General features: G+C 39.4%; 1 protein-coding gene across 4 annotated transcripts in view; it reads left to right on the top strand.

Moving 5' to 3' along the window:
* NMD3 (NMD3 ribosome export adaptor) overlaps window positions 1-16226 on the top strand; it is a 115716-nt gene that overhangs the window by 57153 nt on the left and 42337 nt on the right. For 2 of the 4 annotated variants that reach the window (XR_012519160.1, XR_012519161.1), the window contains one exon: window positions 557-679. The exons of the other annotated variants lie outside the window; for them this stretch is intronic. The gene's annotated coding sequence lies outside the window, so the exon portion shown is untranslated. The remainder of the gene's footprint in view (window positions 1-556; window positions 680-16226) is intronic. 4 annotated transcript variants of the gene reach the window in all.

Consider the following 16226-nt stretch of genomic DNA (forward strand, 5'->3'; position numbering starts at 1 on the left):
CAAAAAATCAGTCACTCCAGAGGAAGTTTGGAAGAACTACTCTCACTGGACAAGAACTTGAATGGGGCAGAAGTAACTCCCAGATTAAAAGACCCACTGCCCCTCACCTGTGCAGACTCCACCTCTGGATCCCCTCCCATGACATCGTGGGAGTTCCCTCTCTCTCCCTACTTTTTTTTCTCTCTCTGCCTAATCGCTTTTCTGCAAAACTCTTTGGGTTTAATATTTACTTGAATGAGCCCATCCACCTCCAGGGCCTCTTCCCCCATTCCTGGGGCACAGGAACCAAGAACCTGAAATCCGTGGTAGCAGGCATATTGTAAACAGACAACACCAGTTGTATTCGAGTAGCTGATACAGCACAACTGTGTAGCCTGCATTTGTAGCTGTCATGTCAAATTCATGGTTATTCTGCATATAGTCGCAAGCATCTGACTACTTGTGTTTTTTGGTTTATTCATGACCAATTGTTTGCATATTAAAATGCATATTATGTTGTTATTAGCCTTTTTGGAAATTATGTTTATGTAGGAAATATATATGAATTCTGTTTCAGGATGGTGAAGGAGGTGGTGTTACATTTCTGTACTGTGGCTGCATTGAGAGACCCAAGCAAGGCTTTCCATCCTGGGAACACGTCTTCAGAACCTTCTAGCTGTTCACTTGTGATGGATACTCGGTATGCCTTCACTATTAAATACACTTTTAAGAATGATCAATAGCAACATTTCCCAAAGTGTGGAATGTTTAGAAAAAAAGTATGTTGTGTTTGTTAGGGCTAGAAATTGTTATACTAAGTAGAGAAAACTGGAGAATTTTCCTAACCTCGCTAAATGTATTTGATGACAAAACAGTTTTATTTGATGCTTCTGCTAGGTTTATTTTCCGGGTTTTCCATTTGCCCCTCTGATTTTAGTGCAAACTTATTATCCATCTAAGATGTGGGCCAGGGCTTCTTTTCAACCTTGTACTAACTAGTAATAGAGACCAGAGCTGGAACTTGGTCAGGGCAAAGCTACAAGGAGAACAGTGGTAAAGAAGGGTGGCACATATCATGTCTTGAGGTAGTGATGAGCATGTGGTGGAAGTGAGGGGCAGCAAGACCATACTGGAAACACTGAGGCCAAGTGGGTGTGTGTCAATGGAGGGCCTGCATGCATAGGGTTGGGCACTGGACACTCCCCCATACAACCACCAACAGATTAAAAACTTATATGGTATTCTTCCTGATTACTTAAAATAGGGAGTATATGGAATTTTGTATAAGTCTCAGTTGTGATGAATTGTTTCTACAGTTAACCAAATTTGGGTTAGGAATATTTAAAAGCCTGTTATACAATGTACAAAATTCAGTAGTACTTCTATACTTCTTTTCTTTTTCTTTTTTTGAGTCAGGGTCTCACTCCGTCACCTAGGCTGGAGTGCAGTTGTGCTATCTTAGTTCACTGCAACCTTTGCCTTCCGGGCTCGTGCAGTACTCCCAACTCAGCCTCCCAAGTAGCTGAGAGTACAGGCATGCATCACCACGCCCAGCTAATTTCTGTATCTTTTAATAGAGATAGGGTCTCGCCATGTTGCCTAGGCTGGTCTCGAACTCCTAAGCTCAAGCGATCCACTTTTGTCAGCCTCCCAAAGTGCGTGGATTACAGGTGTGAGCTACTGTGCCCTACCAAAAATCAGAGGTACTTCTATATACCAACAACATCTAAGCTGAGAACCAAATCAAGAATGCAATCCCATTTATGATAGCCACACAAAAAAGGAAATACACAGGAATACAGCTAACCAGGGAGTGAAAGGGTTCTACATTGAGAATTACAAAACAGTGCTGAAATAAATTAGAGATGACACAAACTAATGGAAAAATGTTTCATGCTCATGAATAGGAAGGATCAATATTGTTAAAATGGGCATATTGTCCAAAGTGATTTACAGATTCAATGTGATTCCTATCAAACCCCCATTGACATTCTTTACAGAATTAGAAAAAAGTTTTTTCTAATTTAAAATTTATATAGAACCAGAAGAGCATCACATTACCCAACTTCAAACTATGTTACAAGTCTACAGTAACCAAAACAGCGTGGTATTATACAAAAAAAGACACACAGATCAATGGAACCAAATAGAGCGCCCAGAAATAAAGCTGCACACCTGCAACCATCTGATCTTTGACAGTCAACAAAAGCAAGCGATAGGAAAAGGACTCCCTATTTAATAAATCATGCTGGGATAGCTTGCTCGCCGCCATATGCAGAAGATTGAATCTGGACCCATACCTTTTACCATAAACAAAAATTAAGATGGATTAAAGACATAAATGTAAAATCTAAAACTATAAAAACTCTTGACCTAGGAAATACCATTCTAGACATAGGCCCTGGCAAAGATTTCATGATGAAGCTTTCAAAAGCAATTCCAACAGAAACAAAAATTGGCAAATGGGACCTACTTAAAGAGCTTCTGTACAGCAAAAGAAATTATCAATAGAGTAAACAGATAATCCACAGAATGGAGGAAAATATTTGCAAGCATGAATCTGACAAAGCTCTAATATTCAGGATCTAAAAGAAACTTAAACAAATTAACAAGCAAACACCAAGCAATCCCATTAAAAAGTGGGCAAAAGGCATGAATGCTTTTCAAAAGAAGACATGACAAATGGCCAAAAAACATATGAAAAAATATCCAACATCACTAATCATTAGAGAAATGCAAATCAAAACCACAATAAAATAGATATCATTTCCCACCAGTCAGAGTGACTATTATTAAGAGGTCAAAAAATAACAGATGCTGATGAGGTTGTGAAAAAAAAAAAGGGAATGCCTACACACTACTGATGGGAATGTAAATTAGTTCAGCCCCTATGGAAAGCAGTTTGGTAATTTCTTGAAGAACTTAAAACAGAACTACCATTCCACCCAGCAATTCCATTATTGGATATATACCCAAAGGAATATAAATCATTCTGCCATAAAGATGTATGCATGCATATGTTCATTGCAGCACTATTTGCAATGGCAAAGACATGGAATCAACCTAGATGCCCATCAACAGTAGACTGAATAAAGAAAATGTGATACATATAAATGTTGAATACTATGCAGCCATAAAAATGAACAAGATCATGTCCTTTACAGCACCGTGGTTGAAGCTGGAGACCATTATTCTAAGCAAACTAACATAGGAACAAAAAAGCAAATACTGTGTGTTCTCAATTGTAAGTGGGAGCTAAACATTGAGTACATATGGACACAAAGAAGAGAACAGTAGGCACTGGGACCTACTTGAGGGTGGAGGATGGGAAGCAGGTGAAGATTAAAAAAACTCTAATATTCAGGTTTTACTATACCATGCTTATTACTTGGTGATGAAATAATCTGTACATCAAACTTCTGCAACACGCAATTTACTTATATTACAAACCTGCACATATACTCCTGAAACTAAAAGTTTTTTTCTTAAAATTAAGATAGTTTGCTTTACATTCCTCTTACTACATGCAGGGAATATTTATCATAAAGAAAAGAAATAGGCTGGGCACAGTGGCTCATGACTGTGGCTTCAGGAAGAAAGGGCAGATTGTTTGGGCCCAGGAGTTTGAGATCAGCCCGGGCAATATGGTAAAACCCTATCTTGACCAAAAAAATACACAAATTAGACAGGCGCGGTCATGTGCTCCTGTAATCCCAGCTGCTTGGGAGGCTGAGGCATAAGAATCACTTGAACCTGGGAGGTGGAAGCTGCAGTGAGCCTTGACCACTCTACTGCTCTCCAGGCTGGGTGACAGAGCAAGACTTTGTTTCAAGGAAAAAAAAAAAAAAAGCAAGTGCTTTAAATGCTAAACAGTCAACTATAGGAGTTTGTTACTAAGAAAGTCAAATGAAAGCACATGACAGATGAAATCTGGAGATGGCTAAATAAAATCAGTGATTGCAGAGCTTTTCCCAGTGACCATACTTGACCAGGATTAGAAAACCTCAGGATTAGGAGTCAGGCTTTCTTGGGCTTGCCTCCTGCTTTGCGATGAAACCTGGGAATGTGGTTAACCTCTCTCTCTTACCTGTTTTTCTGTCTATCTCAACAGGAATTATGAATAGCATATACGATGACAAATGCTCAAGTAGCTTGAAAATGGAAACTTCTGTACTATTTAAGATGTTGTAGTTATTAATTCTGGTTTATAACACAGAGTTTAAATAAGGTTCATTTTTTTTTCAAATATATTATTTCCTCTGTTATGATAATATTCTATTGATTATTTAGCCAAAACATCATTATTTGTCCTCAGACAAATAGTAACAGTGCTGCTGCTGGTGCCCAGGCAGCCTGATTCACAACCTGGGGTACTTCCCCAGGGTCTTCAGGTCATCTGAATTTAGTGCTGCCTGGAACCTGACTTCCTCTTTAATTTTGCATAACTAGACTCTTGCCTACTAGTATTGCTATTACCTCTTCAAAATAGTTTTGAGAAATGACTTATGGCTCTAATGTATTCCAATAGCTTCCTTACTGGTCATGGACTTTTTCCTCCCGTATGGGCGTAAGTATCTGGGTCTCTATCCTAGAGATTATATAGATGGCTGCAAGTAAGAAGGTGTTCTCTAGTTAATGTCTATACCCATTTGTGTAGGTTATCCTGGATCTCCAGGGAAGTTCTTTTCTTTGGTGGCTTTGAGAGCTGGGGAAGCTATCACAAAAGATTTTTGGGAGGCTGTCGCTCAAAGAGTCTTAATTGTGAGGCCAATTTCATTCTTATCATACTTTCCTTTGAAATGCTGCTTCCTATTTCAAGGCCCAGCTCAAATGTCACTTTTTCCCCTATAGGCTCCCAATTTGAACAGAATGCTGGACTCTGTAAAGTGCTGTCTGGATATTGTAGCATTTTATCTACATCAATAGTGAAACTTAACACACAAGCATCTAAAATGTGTCTGCCTATGTGAATAACACATGTTTATTGATTTAATTCCCTCAAAAAAACTGTAGAATGGAGATCAAAGACAGACACTCTATTTCTAATTGTTTCCACAAATTTATTGAGAATCTATTGACAGGTTAGACACTGCCATGTCCTGAAGATGCATTTATGAATAGGACACACAGTTCTTGCCTTCAGGGAGCTTTCAGTCTTTTCCACTTTCATATCTTGGTTCCTCAATTCACTTATGCTTTCCCTGATAAATCAAATGTGGCTTCAGGTGGTGGTCAGACAAGTTCCTTCTTGCTTATCTGAGAGGTAAATGAACACCCAGGGGAAGGGGTTGCTGGTGGTGTGGGAGAAGCAGCTGGTAGCATGGCAGAATTGTGTCTTCTTTCTGACTGCACTCATGATGATTATAGCATGCCCGGTTTCTTCAGTTTTCCCCAACAGGAATCACAGATGATTTCAGTGGTGGCCCTGTGCATCTGGCTAATGACAGGTTGGGTCTTTGGATCTTGCGAGTGTAGGCTTGATCTCCTGGAGTAGGTACTCAGTATGGATAGAGCCAGGGGGCAACAGAAGGCCAAACCAAAAATGCCAAGTCCATTTCAGATCCAATGGAATGAATAGGGGCAAAATTTTTAAGTTTAGAGGCAATATTGGACAAGGATGAAGCTTGGTGTTGTAGGAGAAGCTGGAGGTTAAGAGTTAGGTAGATAACGGATCCAAGAGTTTTGTGGTAAAAAAGAACTGGGATGTCCAGAGCTCTCTGTTCCTGAATTGCTTGGCTTACTTAAAGAGACAGGGCTATAGTCAGGCACAGTGGCTTGTGCTGGTAATTTCAGCACTTTGGAAGGCCAAGGCAGGAGAATTGCTTGCACTCAGGAGTTCAAGCCCAGCCTGGGCAGCATAAAAAGACCTGGTTTCCACAAATAATTTAAAAAATTAGCTGGGCATGATGGAATGCACCTGTAGTCCCACTACTCAGAAGGCTGAGATAGGAGGATTCCTTGAGCATAGGAGGTCAAGGCAGCAGTAAACTAATATCATGCCACTGCACTTAAGCCTGGGTGACAGAGCAAGACTCTGTCTAAAAGAAAAAAAGATACAAGGCTAGGTCAGACAATGATATGTAGTTCTGCAGGTGCAAAAAAAAGAATCATAAAATGTAGCCCCTGCCCCTTAAGGAACCTATATTCTAGCTGTGAAAGAATAATCACACTTTTTTAAAAAAAGGAGTAAGATGAGATTACATTTAATCGAGGACTAGAGGACTAGAGTACGGGTGTTTGTGGAAGAGTGTTGGGTCAGTATGAGCTAAAGGCTTGGGAAGGTTTTGTAGGCCTTAGGGCACATGAAGGGTTCCGAGATACTGGCTCATTCACAGCCAGCAATCCATGTCATATAGTCACCTCCCATGCCAGAAACCACAGTGAAGTCTGTGCTAGGTGACAGTGTGAACAAAGGTAAGGGCAACATTAGAATGCTCAGAAGAATGCTGTCTTGTCCTTAGTCAATTCAACTTTCTCTTTCTGAAAACCTTATAAAGAAATCTCATTGATCATGAAAATATTCCCAGGTCTCATAGTTCTATGAGTATGGGAAAGCCAAGAGCTCCCCAAATCCTATTGTGTGGCAAGGAGTGGCGGTCTAAAATGGTCGCCTCAGATGCAAGGTTGGCATTTTGCCACATTAGGATGGCACAGGTGGATAGGCCTTTAGGTCTGGACAAGTTTGCCAGCTCCACCTGGGGTCTGACTCACCCTGCCTGCCTGCAGTGCCCTTTCTGTTCTGCTAGATTACCTTTCACTGGTTGAAAGGGCATTGCAGGTAGTTGAAACTACCTCTCGTCACTGAGATTGAAATGTTTGAAAAGACATCTCACCACTTGCAGGCATGCATCTCTTGGTATTAGTCAAAGCCCCGTGTCTTCTAATGTCTCTTCTCAGAGCACACACCTTCCCAGCTTCTGCACATTTCATTCTTGCACTTGTGTTAGGAGGCATGGTATTTTGTTTCTTGAGGCATGAAGGAAGATGTGCTCGTCAATAACTGGCTTTCCTGCCTTTGCTTTGCTAGAAGGAGAGAGCTGGATAATAAAACTTGTGATTTATTTGGATCAGCTGCATTAAGGATTAACAGTGGCGATTTGATTACCATAATGTTTACCTCTTCTGCATTTTGTCTGTTTCTTCAAGCTGTGCCCCTGCCATAAGTGACTGATAATCACTAATTCTAAACTTGCTTAAAGAATATAAAAGGGGTCAGGTGTGGTGGCTCATGCCTGTAATCCCAGCACTTTGGGAGTCTGAGGCAGGTGGATCATCACAGGCTGGTCTCTAACACTTTAAAGGAGTTTGAGAACAGCCTGACCGGTAAAATCCCATCTCTGCTAAAAATACAAAATTAGCTGGGCGAGATGGTGCATGCCTATAATCCCATCTACTTGGGAGGCTGAAGCAGGAGAATTGCTTGAGCCTGGGAGGCGGAGGTTGCAGTGCCCAAGATGTCACCATTGCACTTCAGCCTGGGCAACAAGAGTGAAACTGTCTTAAAAAAACAAACAAACAAACAAAAAAGTATAAAAGGGTACATGTCACCTAAAATCTGAATGGAATTATGTTTATCATCATATAATTTTGTAAGACTTTGGAAATATTTTCTGAATCATTACCAGAAGGTTGAAAAGTCCAGACAACTTGCTGGTTCATCTTTTCAGTGACTGACTGACTTACCCTTGCAAGTCTTTTGAGGGGACCTTGCAATTGTAAAGTGATGAGTTTGTTGATCAATTAATTAATTAATTAATTCATCTAACATATTTCTTGAGTATCTGCTCTGTCATGATCTGTTCTAGCTGTTGGGAACAGAGCTGTGAATAAGGCAGAAACCTGCTCTCATTTAGGGGAAGCAGATAAATAGAAAACAAAGAAAGGAGAGTAATTGGTGATTTGAGCATAACAAGTACCGTGCAGAAAAATCAGGGAAGGGGATGTAGGCTGCTTGTTTGGGAAAGCAAGTAGGAAAAACATTTCAGTTTTAAATATTGTTGTATGGGAAGGTATTGCTGAGAAAATGACATTAGAGCTGTCAACCTAAATAACAGAGAGAGGCTCTCTAAGAGAAAATGGTATTTATTTGGGAATAGAGCATTGCAATGGGAATATAACTGCCATGGTAAACTATGTATGCATTCAGGGAGATAAAGGCAGACACAGGTTTTTTAAAGAAAAAATGAAGAGGGTTACATAATTGTTTTTTGTTTCATTTTTGTTTTTTCAGTCTTACTCTGTTGCCCAGGCTGGAGTGCAATGGTACAATCTTGCCATTTCTTAAAGGATAACTTATATCCAAACAATTCAGCATCAATACTGCTGTATTCATCCATCACTCCCCATTTCTAAAAGGATCCTTTTGGATGAATAAAAACACAATTTAAAAGAAACTGCAGTGTACTTAGCAGCTTGGAACTGGGAAGCAAGTAGCCTTGGCTTTGGAAAAAGCCACCCTTCAGCTTGACCTTGCAAGATGAGGATTCCCATTTCTTCACTCTCCCTGCTGCAGCCCTTTTCCCTTGCTGTACTCAGGATTACCTCTGGAGCTGGTGGAAGAGGAAAGAAGCAGGTTTCTCTGAATCCTCAGCCCTGCTACTGCAGCCTATGTGGCCACATAGCATGGTGGTTAGGAGCATGAACTGAGATCAGACAGTTTATACCCTGACCACCATCTATCTGGGGTCTGAGTTCTTAGCTTCACCTGTAAAATGAAGATAAAAATTAGTGGCTACCTATTAAAAGGCATGAAAATTAAGTAGGATAATGTTCACAGATAAAATGCATAGCAAAGAGCTGATACATGTAAACACTATGAAAATCTTGGCTGTTATTGTTATTTTTATTATTTGACATTGTTTAATTTAAAAAGACACACTGGACTTGGTTAAGATTTGGCTCTTCATCTGTCTCTTCATTTTCTCCAGTCAAATGTCCTGTGGGAACTCTCTGTGGTACTGACCCTACACATCTTGGTTGGATATAGTTTACTGGAAATAAAACCAATATGAATAGTGAATAAATCCAACAACCACAACCAGCTTTCCACTTCCTAAAAACCTTAGTAATGCTAAGGATGGAGGTCACACAGAGATGCAAGGAAGAGAGGACAGTGAGGAGGGAGCTACATGACTAACTACCTCTACTTTATAAACTGATCCCCCTCCTCCCAATACCTTAGAGCACTTCTTCAAGTTCTGTTAGTCGTAGAAAATGATGTAACTAAAAAGGATTGAAAAGTCCAATTAAATATATTTTACTTAATTGTGTTGAATATAAGAAAGCATTTTTCAAATAGCCCATGAGGGATCATAATGAAAACTTAAATTGCCTTTCAGGTAACTGCCGTACCAGATCAGGCACTCCCCATTGTTCCATTCACCAACAAAAACCAGTATTCTTTTTTTTTTTTTTTTTTTTTTTTTGAGATGGAGTTTCGCTCTTGTTACCCAGGCTGGAGTGCAATGGCGCGATCTTGGCTCACCGCAACCTCCGCCTCCCGGGTTCAGGCAATTCTCCTGCCTCAGCCTCCTGAGTAGCTGGGATTACAGGCACGTGCCACCATGCCCAGCTAATTTTTTGTATTTTTAGTAGAGACGGGGTTTCACCATGTTGACCAGGATGGTCTCGATCTCTCGACCTCGTGATCCACCCGCCTCGGCCTCCCAAAGTGCTGGGATTACAAGCTTGAGCCACCGCGCCCGGCCAAAAACCGGTATTCTTGTTAGACCTGTCCCAGACATCTAGAAGGCTTAGATACTCAGTCTCCTTGAACTTATACCTCCAATGTATTGTGCTTATCTAAACAAAAAATGATAGGGACTCTTTTTCACATAGCACTTATGGAATAGCTGAATTCAATTTTAAATCATAAAATTGTAATAAGAATAATTTGGTCAATGTCTAGAATCAGGAATCAAAGTTAATTTGACAAAGGATATATGTATACAAACAACAAAACTAAATGTCATTCTTAAAAAATATTTAACTTCTAGATATAGGTGATGGGGGGATGAAGGCAGCAAACCACCTTGCCACGTAAAGTACCTATGCAACAATCCTGTATGATCTGCACATGTACTCCAGAACCTAAAGTACAATAAAAAATATTTAACTTGAAAGAAGTAGGAAATCTTAATACTATTAGTGATCGGGAATGATAGCTCTTTCAAAGAATGCTGAGATTGGGCCAGGTGCAGTGGCTCACACCTATAATCCCAGCACTTTGGGATACCGAGGTGGGTGGATCATCTGTAGTCAAGAGTTTGAGACCAGCCTGGCCAACATCGGGAAACCCTATCTCTACTAAAAATCCAAAAAATTAGGCGGACATGGTGATGGGTGCCTATAACAGCTTCTTGGGAGGCTGACGCAGAAGAATCACTTGAACCTGGGAGGTGGAGGTTGCAGTGAGCCGAGATCACAGCATTGCACTACAGCCTCGGCAAAAAGAGTGAAACTCCATCTCAAAAAAAAAAAAAAAAAAAAAAAAAAGCTGAGAGTGAACAAATGTTCAATAAGTCACATTATATAAATGAGTACGTACATAATGCAAACATACCTCAGTAAGCTAAAAATTCTGTAATTCCATGTTGCATCTAGATATAGCAGTTGCTCTTCATCATTGGTTTTAAATGATCTAGTTACTATTACTGTCAATCTTAGAAGATCAGGCATAAGAAAAGGTAGTTATGTGACATAATCTGTCACAGTTTATAGAGTCCATCATCCCACTGGAGTATCATGACCAGGCTTTCAGATAGGCATGAATTATACAAATAAATAATTGAAAACTCAAGGTGGTTAAAAACTGGGTTAAAGCCATACAACCAATAAGTGGGAACCCCAAGTCTCACACCTGGGTTTGTTTGGCTTTCAGTGTAGCATGCACTCTGCTGTAACCTGTGCTTCTACTGCGTATTAAGAGCAAGTTTCAGGTTCAGAAGCCTTGCCTGCCTCAGGGTCTCTACACTGGTAGTTCTCTCTTCCTGGACTGTTCAGCATGCAGGTGTGTACATACTTGTCTCACTCCCTTACCTCTTAGTTCTCTGCTCAAATGTTGCTTTATTTGTGAATTCATCCTTGACTAGTTACAATACTAATAATTCATACCTCTCCACACATACTTAAGAATTTCTTTTTTCCTTGCTTTATTTTTTCTCAAAGCACTTATCACCATCTGACATATTATATATTTACTTGCTAATACTAGCATGTAGGCATAAGGACATAAATTATTGTTCTGTGCCCTACTGTATCCCAGCCCTAGAGCAGTGTAAGCATCTAGCAGGTATTCAATAAATATTTGTAGGATATAAACAAGTTCAAAAAATAAATCTATATACTTTCATGTTTGAATTTATGGCAGAACATTGGTATTGGTATTGTAATTATGTAAGAATTCACAAATAAAACAGCAATGGAGCAAGGAGCTAAGGACTTTGAGGGAGTGAGACAAGAGATAGATGTCTGTCCATGATGAACAGTCCAGGCAGAGAGAACTGGCAGTATAAAGACGAGGCTTCTATGGCAGTGTGGTCTGAACTGCTTGATTTCTATCTCTGAGTTCTTCATCCATTCATTTATTCATTCACCTTGCTTTGCTTTTCTTCATATCCTTTATCACCACCTAAAACTTTATTATATATATATGCATTCTTATACTTATGTCTTTCTCCTTATTTCATTCTAATATAAGCTCCAAGAGGGAAGGGGCTTTGCCTTGTAAAATGCCACATCTTCACATTGAGAACCATGTGTGGCATAAAGTAGGAGTCCAATAAATATCTTTTATTAAACAATAATTAATGAATATATTAATTTATAAACATTTGTTGAGCACCTACTATATGCCTGGCATAATCTTTGTCTTTAGTCTCACGAGAAAGAAAAACAGGTCAACAGAAAATTGCAGTGTAGGTAAGATTTGCCATGGAAGGAGGAGGACCTCTATAGGGACTCCTAACCCATCTGTGAAGTGTCAGAAGAACTTTAAAGGCAGGATTATCCTCAGCCAAGCTTGAAGAATGACAACACATGCAAATGTGCCAAGCCAAGTAAGGACAGGCAAAATCTTGGAAGTGGAAACATTTTGAGATGGTGGGAGACTGGGACTCAGGGTTGGAGGAGAAGTGGCCAGAGGAAGCTGGAAAGGCTAAGGGGCTCATATGACATGCAGGCCCATTGGACTTTATTCTGAGCTCAGTGGAGAAGTCTAAGCAGGGATTCAACATGAACAGATTTTCTTTATTATCTCACTGTCAGCATTTGAGAGAAAGGACAAAGTAGCAAAAATCAATCTTCATATCAAGTCCACAAAATCAGCAAATTGTAGGCTTGACACAATGAATGAGCTCTTCAGTTGGTTAGGCACAGGCATGAGATGGGACTTTACTTCCCAATTAACCTTCAGCCTGGCTGGTGAAGAAACCCAGTTATAGGCCCAACCTTCTGTAAGTGAAATGTGCTATGGTTAGATGGAGACAGCCTAACTCCTGTACAGCTCTTGGCGACAGTTGTGGGTGTCTTTGAAATGCTTGACAGAGGCTTTCTCTCTAGTGTAAAAAATGAAATTAGGCAAAGCTGTGAAATTGAAATATCCTTAAAAGCTGGCAATTTATACTCTAAATAATTCTAGAGGGTAACAGAAAGATAAAACTCGTCCTTTCTTTAAATTATGCATGAAAATATTACATTTAATACTTAGAAAGTTTTTTTAAAGCAATAAGGTGGGTAAGCAGAAAGTAAAAGTGTTAATATAAATCGACTTTCACCAAAAGTCTAGTTTCTTGAAATCTTATGCCAATTTATGTCAGCAAAGTAAACCTCTACCTGAATATAATAGAGAAATATTAGGGGCCTGTGAATGCATGTTAGGGCAGGAAGATCTGTGCCTATGGAGAAAACTCCAGCACAGTGAGAGAAAAGGTCTGGTGAAGAGTACATATCCAGTTACTCAGTTCACCTTTGGTTAGACGTCGGCCCTATCTGTGAAAAGCACAGTGTTAACTATATACCTACCATGATAAGGGCTGTGTAGTTAAATACTTGCATGTATTTGTATATGTAGCTTTTTTTTTTTACATTCAATTAATTTTTTTGATTGAGTGCAACTCACATAACATAATCATTTTAAAGTGACTAATTCAGTGCCATTTAGAGCATTCACAATGTTGTACAACTGCCATCTCTATTACCAAATACTTTTATTGCCCCAGAGGAAATCCTGTATCTGTTAAGCAGTTGCTCCCTATTCCTCCTTCTCTTCTGGCCCTGGTAATCATCAATCATCATTCTATCTTTATGAATTTACCTATTCTGGATATTGGTTTGGCTCTGTGTCCCCACCCAAATGTCACCTTGAATTGTAATAATCCCCACATGTCAAGGGCAGGACCTGGTGGAGATAATTGAATCATGGGGCAGTTTCCCCCATGATGTTCTTGTGATAGTGAGAGTTCTCACAAGATCTGATGGCTTTATAAGAGGCTTCCACCTTCACTCGGCACTCATTCTTCCTCCTGCTGCCCTGTGAAGAGGTGCCTTCCGCCATGACTGTAAGTTTCTTGTTGCCTCCCCAGTCATACAGAACTGTGAGTAAATTAAACCCTGTTTCTTTATTCCACTGAATGGAATATTTCAATGGCATTTAGTGCATTCACAATGTTGTACAACTGCCATCTCTATTTCTAAACGCATTTACTGCCTCAAAGGAAATCCTGTATTTTTTAAGCAGTTGCTCCCTATTCCTCCTTCTCTTCTGGTCCTGGTGACCACCAATCATCATTCCATCTCTATGAATTTACCTATTCTGAATATTTCAGACAAACAGACTTACATAATATGTCACATTTTGTGTCTGGCTTCTTTTCCTTAACATAATGATTTTGAGGTTCATTTACCTTGTAGCATGTATTAATACTTCATTCCTTTTTATGGTTGAAAATATTGCATTTTATGTCTATACTACAATTTGTTTTTGCATTCACCTGTTGATAGACATACACGCTGTTTCTACTTTTTGGCTATTGTGAATACTGCTGCTGTGAACATAGGTGTATATGCACTTGTTCAGGTACCTGTTCACAACTCTTGTCAGAATCTACTGCCCAACTTACTTTTTTTTTGGCAAAGAAGCAAAGCAATTCAATGGAGAAAGTATAGTCTTTTCAACTAATGGTACTAGAGCAATTGGGCATCTATAGGCAAAAAAATAAACCATGACCTAACCCTGATACCTCATATTAAGATTAATCCCAAATGGATCATGAATCTAAACGTAAAATTTAAACTATACAAACTCCTAAAAGAAAATATAGGGAAAAATCTTCTAGACTTAGGGCTAGGTGAACAGTTCTTAGATATGACACTAAACATAACATCCATAAAAGACAGAGTTAGTAAATGGGTCTGTGAAAACTTTAAGATGTTTGCACAGCAAAATAACCTGTTAAGAGTATGGAAAGACAAGTTACTTAGAAAATATTTTTAAGCCACAAATTTGACAAAGGTCTTATATCTAGACTGTACCAAGAACTCTCAAACTCATCAGTGAAAAAACAAACAGATCAATTGGAAAATGCACAAAAGACTAGAACAGCTACTTCATCAAAGAGGAGATACAGATGACAAATAAGCTCATAAAAAGATGTCAACATCATTAGCTGTTAGGAGAAGGCAAATTAAAACCACAACAAGATATCATTATTCACCCATCAGATGAGGCAAAATAGTAATCCTCCCAAATTACTAGAGAATGCAGAGAAACTAGATTTCTCATACATTGTTAAGATGTCTAATGGCACAACTACTGTGGAAAGATATTTGGCAGTTTCTTATAAATCAAAACATGTACTTACCACGATGACCCAGCAATTGCACTTTTGAGCATTTATCCCAGAAAAATGAGAACTTAGTTGCACACAGACATCTGCAAACAAGTGTTTCTAGAAGCTTTCCGATAGTCCCAAACTGGAAAGAGCCAAACTCTAGTACATCTATATAGTGAAATACTACTCAGCAATAAAAAAGAAATGAACTATTGATACATGCAACAATCTGGATGAATCTCAAGGGCATTATGCTGAGTGAAAAAAGCCAATTGCAAAAGCTTACTACTGTATAAATCCATTTCTATAACATTTTCAAAATGACAAAACTATAGTGACAGGCATGAGGAGTGGGTGTGAAGATAATGGGAGAGTATGGAGGGTTTCTTTGGGGTGATGGAACAGTTCTGAGTTCTGATGATGGTGGCTACATAAATATATACATGAAATAAAATTGCACAGAAATACACATACACATACACACACAAACACACACACACACACAAATAAGTGAGCACATTCAAAAACTGGTGAAATTGAATAAGATCTATAGTTTAGTTAACAGTATTATACCAGTCAATTTCATGTTTTTATATTGTATATAGGATGTCACCACTAGGGGGACGCTAGGGAAAGAGTGCAATGACTATTTTGCAACTTCCTGAGAATCTATAATTATTTCCAAATAAAAAGTTAAATAGAAACTAAGTGGTGCTTAGGGATGGTGGCTCACAACTGTAATCCCAGCATTTTGGGAGGCTGAGGTAGGAGCATTGCTTGAGGTCATGAGTTTGAAATTAGCCTGGGCAATAGGATGCCCTGTCTTTCCGGGGGGAAAAAAAAAAAAAAAAAGCCAGGTGTAAAGGGGGCATACCTGTAATTCTAGCTACTTGAGAGGCCGAGGCAATAGGATTGCTTGAGGCCAGGTTTTCTTTTCTTGTCTTCCTTTCTTTCTTTCTCTCTATCTCTCTCTTTTTTCTTTTCTTTCTTTTCTTTGATGGAGTCTTGCTCTGTTTCCCAGGCTGGAGTGCAGTGGCAGGATCTTGGCTCACTGCAATTTCCGCCTCCTGGGTTCGAGTGAATCTCATGTCTTAGTATCCCGATTGGCTGGGATTACAGGTGCATGCCACCACACCTGGCTTTTTTTTTTTTTTTTGTACTTTTAGTAGAGATGGAGTTTCACCATATTGGCCAGGATGGTCTCAAATTCCTGATATCAAATTATTTGCCCACCTTGGCCTCCCAAAGTGCTGGGATTATAGGCATGAGCCACTGTGCCCAGCTAAACCCAGGAGTTTGAGGCTGCAGTGAGCCATAATTGCACTATTGAACCCCAGCCTGGGTGACAGAATGAGGCCCTATCTCAAAGCAAACCAGAAACTAAGTGATGAGTAAAAATGTTCATGATGGTGACTCACA

This window comes from Saimiri boliviensis, chromosome 9 (assembly GCF_048565385.1).
Source record: "Saimiri boliviensis isolate mSaiBol1 chromosome 9, mSaiBol1.pri, whole genome shotgun sequence".
NCBI classification, from domain to species: domain Eukaryota; kingdom Metazoa; phylum Chordata; class Mammalia; order Primates; family Cebidae; genus Saimiri; species Saimiri boliviensis.